Source organism: Camelus ferus, chromosome 3 (genome assembly GCF_009834535.1).
Source record: "Camelus ferus isolate YT-003-E chromosome 3, BCGSAC_Cfer_1.0, whole genome shotgun sequence".
Classification (NCBI taxonomy): domain Eukaryota; kingdom Metazoa; phylum Chordata; class Mammalia; order Artiodactyla; family Camelidae; genus Camelus; species Camelus ferus.
The window spans coordinates 42,110,735-42,129,120 of record NC_045698.1 but is presented as its reverse complement, the minus strand read 5'-3'; the positions used below and the strand labels follow the sequence as shown (position 1 = coordinate 42,129,120).

The 18,386-nt window shown below is 35.8% G+C and overlaps 1 long non-coding RNA gene across 2 annotated transcripts in view; it reads right to left on the bottom strand.

Annotated features, from left to right (window-relative positions):
- Positions 1–351: 351 nt before the first annotated feature.
- Positions 352–18,386, bottom strand: part of LOC116661276 — a 203,122-nt gene continuing 185,087 nt past the window's right edge. For both annotated transcript variants that reach the window (XR_004317103.1, XR_004317101.1), the window contains one exon: positions 352–2,920. This is a non-coding gene — a long non-coding RNA (uncharacterized LOC116661276). The remainder of the gene's footprint in view (positions 2,921–18,386) is intronic.

Genomic DNA, 18,386 nt, shown 5'->3' with positions numbered 1-18,386 from the left:
GCAAAGCATGTAGTTCCTTTAATTCCTCTATGAGATGACTTTTCCTTATTGTTATTGTAAAGAAAACAATTTTTTTTGAACCAAAGTGTACTTAATCTGAAGACAGCTAGGAGTCATTACTGACTGTTAAGGTTTAAACATTATCATCCTTTGCTTTAAAAGTGATGCTTATTTAACTGCTTTTCAGATCTTAACTGAATCTAAAAACATTCCAGCTAAACTACAGTTTATTGGATAATTCTGAAAATTATACCATCTAGCCAAGGATCTGTGACATTTCAATAATATTTCCCTTTTCTTCTTCTCATGTTTATATTAGACTGCATACTTTGTATACAGGTTAACTATTGCTCTGTCATTGAATATTTCTTTAGAAATAAGTGAACAGTTTTGGAGAATCTAAAAACTAACCCAAATACTGCAGTGTGAAGTTTGCTTTTACTAGCCTTTAGAAAGAAAATATGACTTTTGTTTCAATCAAATTAAATCCTTATCACAACAATTTTTAAAATTTGATCATGTTTGTAATGAAAATAAATTGTTGGACTCATTGCTTTAAAGAACTTTTGTTCACATATGATGCTCATATGAATCAAACAGTAAAAGCATATCACTTTAATACTCTTGAAACTTTTTTATTTAGAGATAAGAATATGTATTGAAAAAGATGTAGACTAGACGGAAAAGTCAATGGGAATTATTTAATACAACATTTTGGGGAGACCTAGAGATTATTTTAAATCTGCAAATCATAAACCTCACATAAGAATAAGCTATCATCTATTTTACTTGCTTCAATGATTTTGCTTTCAAAAGTCTCTGGCCACAGAGCGTATTTTGTTTGTGAAAGAATCACAACTGCCGCTTCTCCTTCATTGTGAGGCGTAGCTTGCTGAGTTTCTTTTAATCTTTCCTACTGTACGACTTTAAACTTTATTGCTTTCAACTACCCTTTGAAAAAAGTTAGCTTTAGATCCTTCAAGCTTTCTTCTTTCTTTCTTCCTTTTTTTTTTTTTTTTCCTGTTCAGTTGAGAATCAGTCTGTTGTCATGGTTTATCAGGATTAATGTTTTAATGTGAGCTGCATTGTCATTTGTTGAGTCTGCCCTTGTAGAAATCCTATTAGCTTTCTAAATGAGGATATTCACCTAGGAGAGAAGTAAGCACCATAAACTCAGTGAAATCCATTAGGCTCCTCTCCTGGGCTAAGGATGCTCCTCTCTTTGTTTTCCACCATAGCACTCGTCCCTGCTAGTGAATTGACTGTCATCCTTTGTTTTCGTCAGAAAACCTTTCCCAGAAACACTATGTTGATAGTAGGGACCTCATTTCTTAAATTCTTGTCTCAGTTTCTAACAGCTTTCTGGACCTGGATGGCTACAATAACAAATACAAGTGTGTTCAAGACTAATCTTTATTTTCTCCCCTTATCTGTGCACACCACATCTGCTATTGCATTGCATTTCAGAACCTTACTGTTCATTCCATCTCATTTTGGATTCCTTCATATCCTTCACTATTTATATTCAATCTCATAAAAATCTTTGCGATTTTGTTCTATTCACCTTCTAGTCACCTCTCACAGGACTGCCTTTGCGTAGAGCCTTATCATTTGTCACTTGAACCGTAAAGCTGTCTGCCTCACGTCTTATCTCTGCCATACTCCTTCCAATTTACTTTTCACAATGCCGCAAGAGTGAGAATTATAGCACATCTAATTTTTATCATATTGTTTCATTGCTTCTACTCGTTTAGTGTCCCTGTCGTTTTCACTCCCCAAAACACAACTTTCATTATACCAAATCTACAATCCTTGTAGCAGTATTTCCTCATCTTACGCCTTTGTGTGTGCTCTTTCCACTACTTGGAATGACTTCCCCCGTGTCCACCTGTCACCAAGTACTACTTCTTCAAGATAGCTCAGGTTACCTTCCAGGTAGTTAACCTTCCCTACCTCTGTGTTCTGGGGTTATGTATACAAAACAGGTATCAGTAAGGTTCACAAAGAGAAAAGATAATACCCCCAACAATCGTTTTTGGCCCTAAACTTTTTTTTTTTTTTTGGCTTTGGGCTTACAGGAGAATGCTACTAAAATTAAAGTAATTAGCATGAAATGATAATATGCAGCCTGATAGATATCAAGGGGGCATGTGTGTAGTAGAAGCCACTTATTTATAAATAAACTGAGAGTGTGTAGGTTTAATAGGTCTTTACAGGTTTACTCGCCTTTTTGTTTGCTGTTTCCTGAAAAACTGGTAGTGATTTCTTTTTTGTTAAGAGAAGATTATGTAACTTTCTCAAATATATAAAAAAACTGGGTATGGGAAACAAAAGAGAAGAAACTTTAAATTGTCTTCACTGAAAATAATGAGTAAAACATATTGATTTAATATAGTTTTATAGTAATATACTGAAATGTGTCCATCTATAGAACACATCAATCAATATTTCTCATCATGATTTCCCTCTTAAAATTTAGAAACAGGAAGTATTGAGAATGGTGAATGGTGGTTACTCCTTACTGTTCCTTTGTTGCTTCTTGAATTGGAGTCAGTGATTTATCCATCTTTTTCAGAATTTTATGAGGTGGGTGCCAATTAAAAATAAAAGTACCTGAGTCCCGTCTTATTCTTATTAAATGAGTCTCTGGGAGTTGGGCTACTTTGATTTTGTACATTTACGAGCTCTGATTCCAGTGCATTCTGAAACTCAAAAGCCAGGCATCTAGTCCAGTTGTTTAGTGATTCTGTCTCTTGGTCTTTGCTTGAAGACTTCCACTGGTATGGAACTCCAAATTTCTGAAGACAGTCCATTTAGATTTTTTTCAGTGATAGTGTACATTGTATGTAATAAAATGCCCGTTGCTTTAGTGTTCCGTTGGTTCCATTTTGACAGTCAGATACACCCACATAACCATCACCTACAAAAGATAAAGAACATATCCATCATCCCAGAAAGGTCATTCATACCACCTTCTATGCCATCCCTTTCCCTCAGAATCAGCCTGTTTATATCTTCTGTTACCTCATGTCAGTTTTCTGGTTCTAGAATGTCGTATAAATAAAACTTAAAAGTATTCTCTTATATTCAGGTCCTGTTGCTCAGCTTAATATCTGTAAGATTCAGCCATGCTGTTGAGTATATCCAAAATTCATTTACTTTTATTTCTTGGAAATATTCCCTTGCACAAATATACCAAAATTTCTTCATCTGTTCACTTGTTGATGGGCATTTGAGCTTTTCCCCTTTTTCTGATTATTATGAATAATCCTGCTAATCTAGTTTTGTAAAAGTCTTTTCATAGACATAGGTTTTCATTTATTTTGGGTAATTAGTTAGGAGTGGAATTTCCAGGTCACATATGTTTAACTTTATAAGAACCTGCGAACATTTTTCCGAAATGGTTGTACCATTTTACACTCTCACCAAAAATGTACAATGGTTCTAGCTGCTGCCCCCCAACACTTGGTGTTATTGGGATTTTTATATTAGGAAACCACTGAGGTTTAAATTTGAGTTTCCATGATCCTAAAACTTAGTACCTTTTCATATGCTTACTGTTTTTTTATATATCCCTGGTATGTGTGTGTGTAACATCTTTTGCCAATTTTTAAGTGGGCTTTTGGTCTTTTCATTTTTGATTTGCAAGTTTATTTACATTTTACTGAAATCTCAATACTCAGTTTTGAGAGACTTGGATGTATTACATAAGAAATACCTGACATTTTTATATTTTATAAAATTGTTATGATGATTTTGCTGTATTTATTCTTGTGTGATGAAAACATACACATTATACTCAATTCATGCATAAAGAAATTAAAGCAAAACATCCTATAAATATTTTTCAAGGCACAAGGGGACAAATAATGTGATTAACTAAAAATTGGATGTGTTAAAATCTGTTTGAATCTTACTCATGATTTACTGCCTCAAAACAAGTTATAGGTCCCCATCTCTACTTACTGAAAAACAATTTTAAAATCCTATTCAGTAAGCCTTTGTACTGTATTGGCTGCATTTGATCAATTTGGTTTGTCTCTTTACAAAATAGCCTTGAGAGATTAAAACCAGGTTATCTTTGTTTTGTAAAGAGAGGAGTTCTGGAGAGGCTTGGTTCTTCGTTCTTGTAGAATCCTGAGTGACAGTGTCTATGTGTTGACCTTTTGGTGCTGACATCTTAGAGCCCTGGACCCTTTTTTGCCACTTTCCTAAGGTGTCAGGTAGGGGAGTCATTGCTCCTGTCTGATATGATACTTGGCAGTCGTTCTCTGCGGCCTGAAAGAAACGGCTTAGAGCATGAAAATCTAGTTAGCTGATTGGGGGCATCAATCCTAGATCATCATTCTCTTTGCTTTCTGGGTCTGGAATTCCCATGGCAAATCTTCCAGGTATACGGTCAGTTAATAACATGAGTTTGCCAAACTGCAGTAAAAGGTACTTAACCTTGGCCTCTAACATTTAATTTGCTTCTCTTATTGATCTTCAACCAACACTTTTCCATATGCATTTACTGAAGATCTATTTTGTGCACAGTACTCTGGGAAGCACAATTCCCCCAGAGGCCATCCTGATGCAGTATCTAGCAGTGTTGTGTGTATCCAGTCAGTTAGCATACATATGGACATGTTTAAACTGGTGCTCATTGACTCTCAGTTCTGAATATATAGCAGCCTGAGTACCCCAAAACCCTTTACTACAACTTTAGAAATATGTTGGCTAAAGAAAATAATCCTTTTAGATTATTTTCAATATATTGTTAGACTCACAAGAAAGAAAAATGATCAGGTATCAAAAACTAAAAGGAAATAATCATCAGAGCAGCTGATTTTAAAAATGACCCTGAATCTGTTGCCACAAGGGTGGTGATAGCTGTGTGGTAGTTGTTTTTGGTAACCAGACTCTTAGCAAGTAGGAAGCTCACCCAAGGATGGGAGAGGAGGCCAAGCATCCACTGAATGTGGGGAGAAAGACCTGAGGCCCCACATGAAGTTTGGGTTTTTAAAAGATGGCACATTTGTAAACAATGGACTAGGAAAATTTCATTCCATTAGTGTAGGAACAAAGAATTGATTCTCTCTCAGTGCTGGTGCAGGAGTCCTAAATTGAAAAACAAAGTAAAACAAAAAAGGACTCACTAAATGCAGTAAAGTACTGGGTATTAAAAACATGACATCATAAATCAACTGGAAACAGTAGGAAATACTGTAAGTCAATGATAGTATTTAAGACCATTATTAAGCAGTATGAGCACTACAACTAATTGTTGAGCTGGAAATATTTTTTATTTGGCTTTCTGGCATATATTTAGAGTGGTTCATGGTCATTTCCATACCTAAACAATCACTTATTTTGCTAGCACTGGAATAGCCTCAAAGAATGTTTCTAATACTCAGTATACTGACTTGTGGCTTCATGGCAAAAGGTGCAGGGCCAGAGGGAGCACAGGGGTACAAGGACATCCTGTGTCACATGTCCCAGGAGTATATGGGCAGAGAGAGAGAAACAATGTTTGAAACAGATGAAGCCAGAAATAAGTATGTGTAAAATTCCTCCAGGGATCACCTGTGTCAAATTGTAAACAGAAGGTTCAGATCCCATTAAACCAATATAGACATTCCCTCTTAACAGGAATGTACTCAGTTACATAGTGTATAAACATACCAGAGATTTTCCTCCTTTTTGGTTGAGAATCCTGTGAAATAGAACTTATTAGCATATTGCTGTTTATAGAGCACAAACTAGTAACAGTAATACAGAAGTGAGTATATCTTTAGGTAGAGTAGCATGCTTTATGCACCCCTGCATACAGGTTGCATCCTACCACATTTGATGCATTTCATTCTGATGAAGTCTGAAATTAAGTTCCACTAATACAAGACCCTTTACTGTGTCAGAAGTGTTTCAGAGACAAAATCCCTACACACATGTATCAATAAGTCAAGGTATGTAGGATTAGAGGAATCTGATTACACAAGTGTGTTTAGCCCAGAATTGTGGAGCAGCAACTTCAAAATGCATATGACCTGCCTTTGAGTGCATGATCACTTCTGATTAACTTTGTTTCTATGTCAGTCATGGTTTAATCAGTGAAGTAGAAGCACGAAGCATATATACAATATGAAATTTGTGAGAGGAATTAGAACTTGCATAATTGTTGGAGAGGCTGGTGATATACAGGTCCAAAAATGAAAATTAAGAGAGAGAAAATATGAGTCATGGTACAGGTGAACAAACCTGAAAATGAAGCACGGAGAGCTGCTATGGTGGGACGGTGGAGAACAGTACCAGTAGAGGTCCATGGAAGGCTGTTGGCTCTTTGTGACTATTGCTGCTTTAAGTTCACAGTGAAGTGTCAGATAGTGGGCTTGGGTGGGTCATTAGGGCCCACAATGTTAAGGAGAGCTGGTTTTGGAACAGGGAAGAGTAAGGACAAACTGGAACCTGCCTGCACCTCTATGTCTGTCTTTCACAGACTCTACCCAATGACAACCTCGGGTGATAATGACTGATACTTCATTTTTGCCTCCCATAGTTTGCCAACCTTCACTTGTGGACATGTCTACTCTTGAACCACACAGAGAAGGAAATTCTGGGGAACGCTGTTCTCGGTGTAAATGAGTTGACAATAAAAGCATCCAAAAAACTTTATATGTTCTTCCTGAATTTTTGATAGGAACAAAATTTATGTATTGAAGAAAAAGAAGTATCCTAGCAGAAACCCAAAAAGGTAGAAAATGGAAATATCCAAAAATCTTTAATTATAGCACAAGAGAAACTAGAATTCTGAGGTAAAAATTGTAAAGTTAAGAGAGAGAGAGTTACAATTGTTAATCAAATATAGATGAGAAAATGACAACAGAAGGAATAAAGATTTTTAAAAATCAGAACACTCCAAAACAGTACACCGAAAAATAAAGGAAAAGAAATAAAGAAAAATACAATTTTTACAAATAAGGGACAATGCAAAAATTTGCAGCAGTTTCATTCTAATGAATTATTTGATTTCCTTTAGTTTTAAAAACTTTAATAATGTTTTAATAATTAGGAAGAGAAATAATTTTATTCAAAACTGAGGCAAGGCAATTTAGTTTTCATAATACAAAAATCATAATATGACCCTCTAGATTGGGTATTAAGGTAAAAACTAGTTAGTGAATATTGTTGATTGAAAACATATCTAAGATTAGTAATTAAACAAGAAAAATGTAAATGTCCAATACCTCATGTCTTGTATATGAAAGAAAATGATAGATATTTCCCCAAATTTTACAATGATCTTAGCATCATATTACATTACCAATTATAAGTTGTAAAGCTGGAAGTAATTATGCTAAATTTTTATGATAAAAAGTGTTTAGTTCTGCCATTAAAAGATTTAATTATTTTAATATTTTTATCATTTAAAAAAACTGCTGTGAGACGAAGAGTTGATGAAGAAATGAACAGCCAGAGGAAGGGTATAGCTCAAATGGTAGAATGCATGTTTAGCATGCACGAGGTCCTGGGTTCAATCCCCAGTACCTCCATAACAACAACTAAGAAGAAATAAAGCACCAAAAGTACAAAAATAAAAGTATTATAGAGCTGTATTAGGCAGCTAAGTAATAAAGTATATTTTTATTCTTGTGTCTTGTGATGTGTATGGTAGTTGCCACATTTTAAAAAGTATAACTTGATATCATTTCCTTTTGCATGACCAGTAAATGTTAACTTTCATACCTTTTGCCTAAGTAATTCTACCTCTCTGTGCTTTTTGCAGTGTCTGTCCCCAACCCACAGACTTTCATAGAATTTGGACATAGTTACCTTTTCTTTGAAAAATGTATGCAAGATTTGTGGAGGTCTATTTTACTCAGGTCTGAGTCATGTTAATCTTAGGAGCAGATATTTAGGGATACAGAGGGTGTTCTGCTACCTCTGAGTGCCAGATGGTGAATAACAGGAGTTATTCAGGTTCAGGTTGTTGTGCAGACCCTTTACAGGTGTAGGTCAAGTCCTTGCCTTTACTCACCTTGTCTTGGTTCTCCTGGGTTACTGGAATGAAGTGACACAAACTAGGTAGTTTAAACAATAGAATTGTACTATCTCACAACTCTGGAGGCTGGAAGTTGATCAAGATGTCATCAGGCTTGATTCCTCCAGAGGGTTGTGAGAGAGAATCAGTTCCATGCCTCTCACCTGGCTTCTTGCAGTTTAGTGAATTTTGGCTTCTTTGGTTGGTAGAAGTGTCACCCTGATCTCTGCATTCATCTTCATATGATGTTCCTTACTGCCATGTGCATGCCTGTGTCCAAATTTCCCCTTTTTATAAAACACTAGTCATGTTGGATTAGGGGCTCATCCTACTCCAGTGTGACCTCGTCTTGCTTAACTCACTACCTGCAATGACTACATCCTAAAGTGGTCATGTTCTGTAGTGCTGGGGTTTAGGATCTAACATAAGAATGGGGATGGGGGAGCAGTGTTCAACTCATAACAAGGTATAAGAGCAGTGCTGTGTGGCAGTAGAGAGCAAAGAAAAACAGTTGAACAGAATGACATCTTCTGCATGAAAGACAGGAGTAGGGGGAACCTGCTTTCCTGTATTTCTTGAATGAGTCAGTGCCAGCTAGGAAATACAGAAAACTGACACCTGACTCAGCCAATGTTGGTAGGAGGGTATTAGAGGGAGGCCTATTCATATGATTTAGGTAATTTAAGAAATGAGACTTCGCTTGTATTCTTAATATAATTAAATGAAAACATATAGGAAATAGGAGCTTCCATTGTGAATATAAAGAGAGAAGGAAAGTTTACAGAATGCCTAAGTCAGAGTTCAACCGGAGAAGCAAAATAAATAAGTGTGTATAAAGCATTTGTATTATTCTAGGCATAGTAGTTTAGGCAGAAGCATCGCCGGAATGGAAGGAAAATCTGTATCTGGAGTGACTGTCTGTTTCAGTAAAAATAAGGTGCTGCCCCATCCATGATGTAAGCAGTTCAGTGTATTCAACCTACCACCAGGTAGCTGGCTCTTTACCTTGAGAAATGGTGCCATATACAGGATCAGGGTTGGTACCTGCTACTGGCAGATTGGGCACTCAGTGATGGCTGTAGTCTGGTTGGCCTTGGTGGGTAAAGTTTTGTTTTTGTTGATTAACTTACACTTACTGGGACTTTAATCAGATCTGCAAAATCCCTTCACACTAGCACCCAGATTAGCGTTTGCTTGAGTAAGTGAGAGAAGATGTGTATATGCAACCAAAAAATCTCTACTTCTCCTTCATTTACCAACTCCATCAAAAGAGCCTATCCTCTGTAGCCCACTCTACCTGGAAAAACAGTGAAAGAAAATTCTGAGGACTTTAGCTCAACCTAGTGAAGTTGACACATCAAAAGCCATCACATATAATAGGATCATATTACTCTTGAGTAGAAAGAATACAGTTTTTCTTTGTGGTTCTCCATATTATCCAACTTTTGAAATATATACATAAATAATACAACTTCCAAAAACTGGAAACTACCTTAGAATTTATATGTTAATATTATTTGAGAAACCGTACAAAAACACATACAAATGACCAAGAGACAATTAAAATAATATTTAATTTTACTATTAATCACAGAAGTATAAACATACAAATGAAACTGTAAATGTATTTCTGGTTTTAGTTATCAAGAAAGTAAAGTTTAAGAAAAGAATATTGTTAAAATTAACGAGGAAATGGTCACTTACTCCTTTTGTCAGAATCCTGGAAAGGGTACAAACTATATTTGGAAGTGTGTGTGTGTATGTGTGTGTGTATGAGTCAACACTCAGAAGAGGAGCAGTGTGTTATTCTTTGAAATAATGAATGGATGTGCAGTATTATCCATGTAGAAATAATGTACATATCCATAAAATTATAATAGTTACATTTGAAAATATTAGTTATTATCTATATATATAATATCAAAATGATTCTCTTACTATTAAACTCCCTTTACAAATGCATTTTCTTTAGGTGTTATCTAGGAAGGAGACCCACCAATAGCATAGGCTAAAAGCAATTCATAAAATAGAAGTAGTTTCAAAAAAATCTTTTTTTTTAAAATGATGATACAAATGAGCCTTCCAAATCCTATCTTGGACTGAGCTATCTGGAAGCATATTCCTTTCACATTTATTGCTTAAAATAGCATAATGTATGAAAGGTAAGAAAAAATATTATGTGGGATATGAGTATGTAATAGAAAGTATTAGAAAGGTCGACAAAAATTAATGCCTTGCAGAATATATGAATCTCAACTAGAATATTGAAAATAAATTGTTTAGGTGCTCTTAAGATAAAGGCAATATTATCATGGTACAAATTGAATTTAAAAAACCAGAAGAAATAAAAAGTATACTATCAGTTCCCTCACCAGAGGTTTCAGTTACTTTTTTCTATATAACAAAGCATGCAAAAATTTAGTGGCTTAAAACAACACTTTATTATTTTTCATGGTTCTTTGTATTGACTAGGATCAGCTAGGTGGTTCTTGCTTGAGGTCTCTCACATAGTTTCAGTAAGATGATATTTAGGCCACAGTGATCTGAAGGTTCACATGGGCTGGATGTTCAAAATGGTGCATTCACAAGACAGGCAATTGATGCTGGATTTTAGGTCAGAACTCAGCTATGACTGGCCACTAACAGGCCTGCATATGACATTTCCATGTGATTTGGACTTTGCATATCAAGGTCAAGTTCTGATAGGTTACTCTAAGGAGGAATGTTTCAAAAAATCGAGAACATTACTTCCATATAAATCTGTTGTTCATGCAAGTCACTAAGACAACCTAGGTGAAGGGGAGTAAATTAGGTTCCACATCTTGATGGGTGGATGGAAAGGTCACTATTCAGAATGGTGTGTAGGACAGGAGGTATTGCTATGGCCATTGTTGTAAAATGACATCTGCTACACAACTGTTTCCTCAAAATCAAGTGATCTGATGAAACTTTTTTTTAAGTTGATTAAAATTTATTTTTTAATTGAAGTATAGTTGATTTAAAATATTAGTTTTTGATGTACAGCATGTGATTCAGTTATACATGTATATATTCTTTTTTATATTTTCATTATAGGTTATTATAAGATATTGAATATAGTTCTCTGTACTATGCAGTAGGACTTTGTTGTCAATCTATTTTATGTATACTGGTTTGTATCTGCTAATCTCAAACTCCTAATTTATCTCTCACCCTCTTTCCCCTTTGGTAAGCATAAATTTGTTTTTTTATGTCTTTGAGTCTGTTTCTGTGATATAAATAAGTCCATTTGTATCATTTTTTAGATTCCACTTTTAAGTGTTATCATATGGTATTTGTCTTTCACTTACTGACTTTCTTCATTTAGTATGAAAATCTTTAGGTCCATCCATGTTGCTGCAAATGGCATTAATTTATTTTTATGGCTGAGTAGTATTCCACTGTGTGTGTGTGTGTGTGTGTGTGTGTGTGTGTGTGTGTGTGTGTGTGTGTATAACATCTTTATCCAGTCATCTGTCAATGGACATTTAGATTGTTTCTATGTCTTGAATATTGTAAATAGTGCTGCTATGAACATTAGAGTGCATGTATCGTTAGAGTTTTCTCCAGATTTATGCCCAGGAGTGAGATTGCTGGATCACATGGTAACTCTATTTTTAGGTTTTTTTTTTTTTTTAAGGAATCTCAATACTATTTTCCATAAAGGCTGCACCAAATTACATTCCCACCAACAACGTAGAAAAGTTCTCCTTTCTCCACACCCTCTCCAGCGTTTATCATTTGTGGAATTTTTACTGGTGGTCATTCTGACTGGTGTGAAATGATACCTCACTGTAGTTTTGATTTGCATTTTTCTGATAATTAGTGATATTGAGCATTTTTTCATGTGCCTGTTGGCCATTTGTATGTCTTCATTGGAGAATTCATTATTTAGGTCATCTGCCCATTTTTAGACTGGGTTGTTTGGGAGGTTTTTTATTGTTGTTGTTGAGTTTTTTATATATTCTGGAAAGTAAGTCTTTGTCAATCACATCATTTGCAAATATTTTCTCCCATTCTGTAGGTTGTCATTTTGTTTTGCTTATGGTTTCCTTTGCTTTGCAAAAGCTTTGAAATTTAATTAGGTCCGATTTGTTTATTTTTGCTTCTATTTCTATTGCTTGAGTAGACTGCCCTAGGAGAACACTGCTAAGGTTAATGTGCTACATTCTCATTTGTCTCAAGGTATTTTAAAATTTCCTCTTTGATATCATCATCAAACCATTGGGTTTTTAGTAGCATTTGTTTAGTCTCCATGCCATTGTTTTTGCTTGTCTGAAAAATTCTTTATATCTCCTTCTATTCTAAATGATAATCTTACTGGGTAGAGCATCCTAGTTTTCAAATGTTTCCCTTGAGGACTTTGAATATATCTTGCTGCTCCTTTTTGTCCTGCAACCTTTCTGTAGAGAAAGCAACTGATAGCCTTATTGGGATTCCCTTGTAATTAACTCTTTATTTCTGTATTGCTGCCTTAGAATCCTCTCTTTATCTTGAACTTTGGGCATTTGAATTATAATATGTCTTGGTGTGGGTCTGTTTGGATTTATCTTGTTTGGGATCCTCTATGCTTCCTCTAGCTGGATACCTGTTTCCTTCTTCAGATTTAGGAAGTTTTCAACAATAATTTATTCAAATACATTTACAATCCCCTTTTCTTTTTCTTCTCCTTTTGGGATCCTCATTATGCACAGATTAGGATGCTTTATATGAATTTAGGAGTAACAGTTATCTACTGTGGTCTTGAAGGGTGTGTTTATGTGGGAGCCTTGTGAGTGTAATATTTTTGTTGTGAAGGCTGTTTTTAGTAGAGATGGCTACTACGTCTTTCCTCTGTGTATGCTGGCTGTTATCCCTTTGATGGGGGATGTGATTGGTGGTGTGGTGACCAGAGCCTGCACTGGATGTTGAGTGGTAACTCTTCGATCTGTGATTGTCACAGGCCTGTCAGCAGCATGGTCTCTCTCTGTTCTACCTGCCACAACTTGACTGCTGCACTGTCCTCTGAGCCTCTGAAGCTCCCTATCTGTCCTGGGTGATCTCTCACCTTCAAAGGGGGTTCCCAAGGTGAGCTCTTTCACAGTTTCCTCCCAGGGGCACAGGTCTTGTCCTGATTCTTTTTTTTTTTTTTAAATCCTACCTAGTCACACGGTTACCTTTCTTGTAATTTTGCCTGTATAAGATCTTCTGTCAGAGTTCTGTCAGTATTATGTGAGAATTGTTCCACATGTAGATGTATTTTTGGTGTATCTGAAGGAGGAGGTGAACTCCTCATCCTTCTTTTCCACTATCTTGATCTCCACCTGATGAAACTTTGTGTGACATATTTTATATATCAGTTACATCCATATTTTTAATTCACTCATTACTCATCTCGGGCTTTATAATATCTCCCTATATAATCAGTGGCAGACACTTTGACTCCTAATATATTAGTGGCTAAGTCTAGGTCTGTATTTCTAGTTCTAAGCTTTTTATAGATTTAACTATTTGAATTTTGTTCTTCATCTCATTTACTTCCCAGTTAATTACAATGAAGAGCTATTGATGTCATTAAACTGGAATAATCCACTTCCTTACTAAGTTAGCTGTTACTTTCTTGTCTCTTTGATTTAACAGAATTACTAACAAGGGTCCCAAGTCTAGTGTCAAGGGTCTAAATCAGATGTTTAATCTATACGGTAAGTGGAATTCTACAAATCTCAGCAGCTGAGAGCTCCCTTTTGTCAAATACTTTCTTAATAAATACTTCCTGTAAGTACACCAATGTCCCTCATGAGATGTCATTATTACTTAATTACCCTGTGCTCAGGGACATGGAGAATGCCAGAGGGTGAGCAGAGGTGGAACTGCATAGTGGAACAACCCCAATTTTCTAGGGAGCTTAGTCCTAAGGCAGAGAATATAAGAGATAGTCAGTGATAGTTTTTCACCTGCATCAGATATATAAATTAAAATGCAATTGCTGTGATTAAAATGGAGGCGTTTATATTACCATTCTTGGGACTATCGTGTCACATCATGTAATGAAATAATTCATTGTGCTTCTCTTTAACTACCAATTAATATCTGAAAATATAGGGATAGTAGTTATTTAGTGATTCTGGACATAAACATATCCTAAATTTGTCAAAAAATATTTTAGCGAAACATCAGATAGAAAAGTAGACAAGCAGAATATTGATATGTTCACTGATATTAAAGATGTCACTCTAGGAGACCTGGACCCCTTGGGCTTAAGTAACAAATTCAGGTGATATTTAACAACCCTTGAAGTTCAGTGCTTCCTTATAAGCATGCCAGTCACTGAAGATTTATTGCCCTTTCACGTTTTTATGTTTATGTCAGAGAGACGACCTGTCTTTATACTAGTGACTTCTAACACAGGGAAGCTCTAAGAATGTCAAAAGCAGAGTAGAACAGAGAACAGCAGTTGGAGATAATTTCTAGTTGTAATGAACGCAGAAAAGTGAAGCAGAAAGGCTTTTGGTTTTTTTAGCCTCACTATTTGTTTTCTTTTGTTTATTTTTCTGGTCATCAAATCTTATTCCTTCATTACTTTTCATATCTTTCTGGTGCTGGATGTGTTCTTTTTGCCTATGTAGACATTCTAAGGACACATACATTTTAGATTCCAGCTGAAGCAATCCAATTTTTTTTTAAATTTGTTTGTTTGGTGGGGAGGTAATAAAGGAAGAGCACATCAGAATTCCAATGTATAATTTTAGTCCTCCTCCCTCAATACAATCATAGCAGAGTTAGAGACAGTCTAGGAAAGAGCAACAACAAAAGTAAAAGACATTAAAGATATCCATCTAAGGAGAAAGCAGAAGAGTTAGGAGCCATTATCAGAAATAATGAAACATGAAAGGGAAATGATGAAAATCTATAGATAAGTAAAGGTATTAATAGAGGATAATAGAACATGAGTGGAAGGGCATAATGATCTCACAATAATTTATCATGTCAGATCCTATGCTACCTAAACTTCCCAAGGCTCATGTCAGGGTATCAGAGTATGTCCATTCAGACCCCTCTTTCACTTGGTATGTGATGAAAGGGAAGCATGTCACTGTCTGTTCATTTCAGTGGAAGGGTAATGTAAAATGAAGAGTGTTGTTCCCCACCCAGTTCTATAAGAATTGAGTCATCAGCCACTGCAACTGCTGATCTTCAATGCACCTTGAAAGGCAGAGATCAGAAATAAAGCACTGTGCTCTAGGAAAACTGGCAGAACAGGTCTTCAGATAGTTAAATATTTTCAGGAGAAATTTTTATGAACCCAGATTCTTGCATCCTCCATACTTAGTAAATCACTAAAACTGTTAACTAAGATATCTGTTCCTCATGACTAGCAGCAGTCTTCTACTGAGATGTGTGCTTGATTGTATGTACCCCTTTGCCAAAATCATATATATACTCTCCTTCCCCCTTATCTCCTCAGAACAGTTTCTCAGAGCTACTGAGAGGCTCTCTTTTGGCTATAGTCCTCAGTAAGGCACTGAATAAACTGAACTCACAGCTCTTACATTGTGTATCATTTTTAAGTCGACAGTAAGAATGCACAGAACACTAACTTTCCTATGCAAAGTTCTGCCCTCCTTCTACTAGTGACTTATGAACTTCTCAAGATTAATGAAGAGCCAGGGGTCACAAAACCAGTTGTTGCCAGTCTCCTTTGTAAGTGGTCACGCACCTTGCTTTAGAATGTGGGAACAGCTGACATTTATTGTTTGGTTTTTAGCCTTCAGTGTTTCAGCTGAAACAGAAAGAGTGCCATTTTATCATCCTGTTATATGGATATTGCTCCATTTAATGATGGTTAAACTTAAGTTTAGCAACATTGAGGTAACTTTTTCAAGGTCACACAGTTTATGGGGAAAGAGTTGGAATTCAAAATCATGTCTGTTTGATACTAAAATACATATTTTAAAAATTATACTGTAACATTTTTGAGAACAATATTGAGCCTTAGAAGCTTTCTTCTCATTTCCTGCTGCACATTCTCCATTTTGCATTTCCATATCTGTTCTCTGGCTGATCTCCATATCTGTTCTCTGGCTGATCTCCATCCTGATCTGTGCTTAAGAAGGTGACCTTGTGGAAAGTATCAGTCAACTTCCTTGCCTCTGGGTTCTGGTTGGCTTTGGCCAATGGCAGTCACCAGCATGAGATGAGGGAGGGCAGGGGGATAATGAGTCAGGGGTATTCATTCCTCTGGCTTCCTCCCAGCCAGGACTATGACTTGGCGGTAGCCACATTTCTCTTTAGAAAGCCACAGTTCCTGTCTGATGGACCCTCACATATGCTAAAGCCCTTTTCTGAATTCCAGTAACTGGGGACTCCCCTTGCACTGTCAGATCTGCTGATGGTAGTGACTGTTGCTGGGTGTTAGTGCATCCCTTATTGGTTTCCTTGAATATTGTCAACAGCTTTCTAAATAGTGCTTTCATTAAACACTTCTGAAGCACCCATTTGAGGGTGTCCTCTGTTTTCTATTGGGAGCTTGACAAATACCCCTACAAACTGATAGGCCAATTTATTCATGGTATACTTGTACAAAGAGAAACATTGTTTTTCCAATTTTCTCTTTAAATGATAGAACCAGGGGTAGAGGTGGTGGTGTCAGGAAGGGACAGAACTTGTCCATATAAATGATACTGCATAGGAAATGAAATGTAGAAATAGTGATATTAAAACTTGACACCCTTAAAATGTCATTATATGGAGGATTCACAACTACACTAATATATATGGAAAACTATCGTTTTCACAGTCTAAAAATTTCTCATATCCTTCTTAGGCACAGCTGAACTTGTCCATTGAAAACATTTCAGTCTTTCCAGATAAAGCAGTCTCTTTTAAGTTTAAACAGTCATTTAATTTAATTATATCAGTGTTCATTTATATAGTCTCATTCGAATCACCTAGCCTATTTAAATAGTCTTGTTTTCTGTTTTGCTTTCCCACTACTTGGTATGTGGGTTTGGAGCAGGCTCACTGTGTCATTATGCTAACCAAGGAAAAGAAGCACTAGATTCTATAAAAGCCAAAAATAATAACATGAGCCACTCCTAAGGAGAGGCTATGGAAAGAAGTCAGTAATCTAACAGCAGTGTCCTTTGCTCAAGGCAACAGATAAAGACATTTTACTGATACATTCATTCAAAGTCTGCCATAACTCCATGACTATCTGAATAAACCTATTTAATCTTACTAACACTGTAACCATGATGACATACAGATAAAAACAAATCATTTGTCTTTCAATAACACAGCAAACAATAAAACAATGACTATGCACCTATTATTTTATAATGCATTGTCTCTATTTTTATACTAGGTTCTTTCCTTGATAAATTACATGTCTGAATTCCTCAGGAAAGTATTTCACAGAAATTTCAAGGAAACTTTTGGCAAAGCTATCCCATTATTACTTACTGTTTCACTCTTTATTAACTCGAAGAGAAATTTGCCAAGAAAAATAAAAGATTATTCTGAACTTTTATTGATTTTTCTTTTCCCTCAGTCTTTGTGGAAAGGAACACATTATGAATTAAGCTGCTTGAGCTCAATATAAAGTCCAAGTAAATAATGCTTTAACCTCAAATCTTACCACAATCTCAAATCTTACCTCAAATCTCACAGTTCAAGTTCAACAAAAATGTCCTACTTACCAATGAGATATTCAGAGTAATAAAAAATAGGATGGTGTTCTTGCCTCCCCACATACAAGTTCTTCTGTTCTTTGATTTTAATGAACTGAATATGATTTCAAATGATCTGTATGAATGTCTTCCTTCTTTAACTATTAGAAAATCATCCTTCCTTCACAAAAGGTGATACATTTCTATCTTGATCCAGATGCTGTTTCAGTTGGTTTTGGAGCTAAATTATGATCAAAAAGTTCTAAGTACCAGTGTTTCCACAAGTGAAGACATACTTTTGATAATGGCCCTTTAAATTTATTTGGTTGTTAGCTAAGGAAATAGTAACTGCCTAGCTCTGAATCTGTCCACATTCCCTCCAAATATCATACCTGGGTTATAAATAGAAGACAGAAAGCAAAACAAACGTCAAATTACCTCTCATAGAAAAGTAAACACCAGTTTCTAGTAGAGCTTTTTCTTGCTCGAAGCCCTTTTGAAGAGTTAAATGGGCCCAGAAGAATCTGTTTGTAAAAGAGGAGAACTGAAGGCACCCTTAGAAAGAGAAAGTTCACCCTAAGAATCTTTGTACATCAGATAACATTCTACAGGGAAGGGAAGAGTGAATGGGGTTCAAAATGCCAGTTGTAAAAAGGCAATGGTTCTGAGAGAGAAGAGGATAAAAAGAAAAGGGGAATTACCCT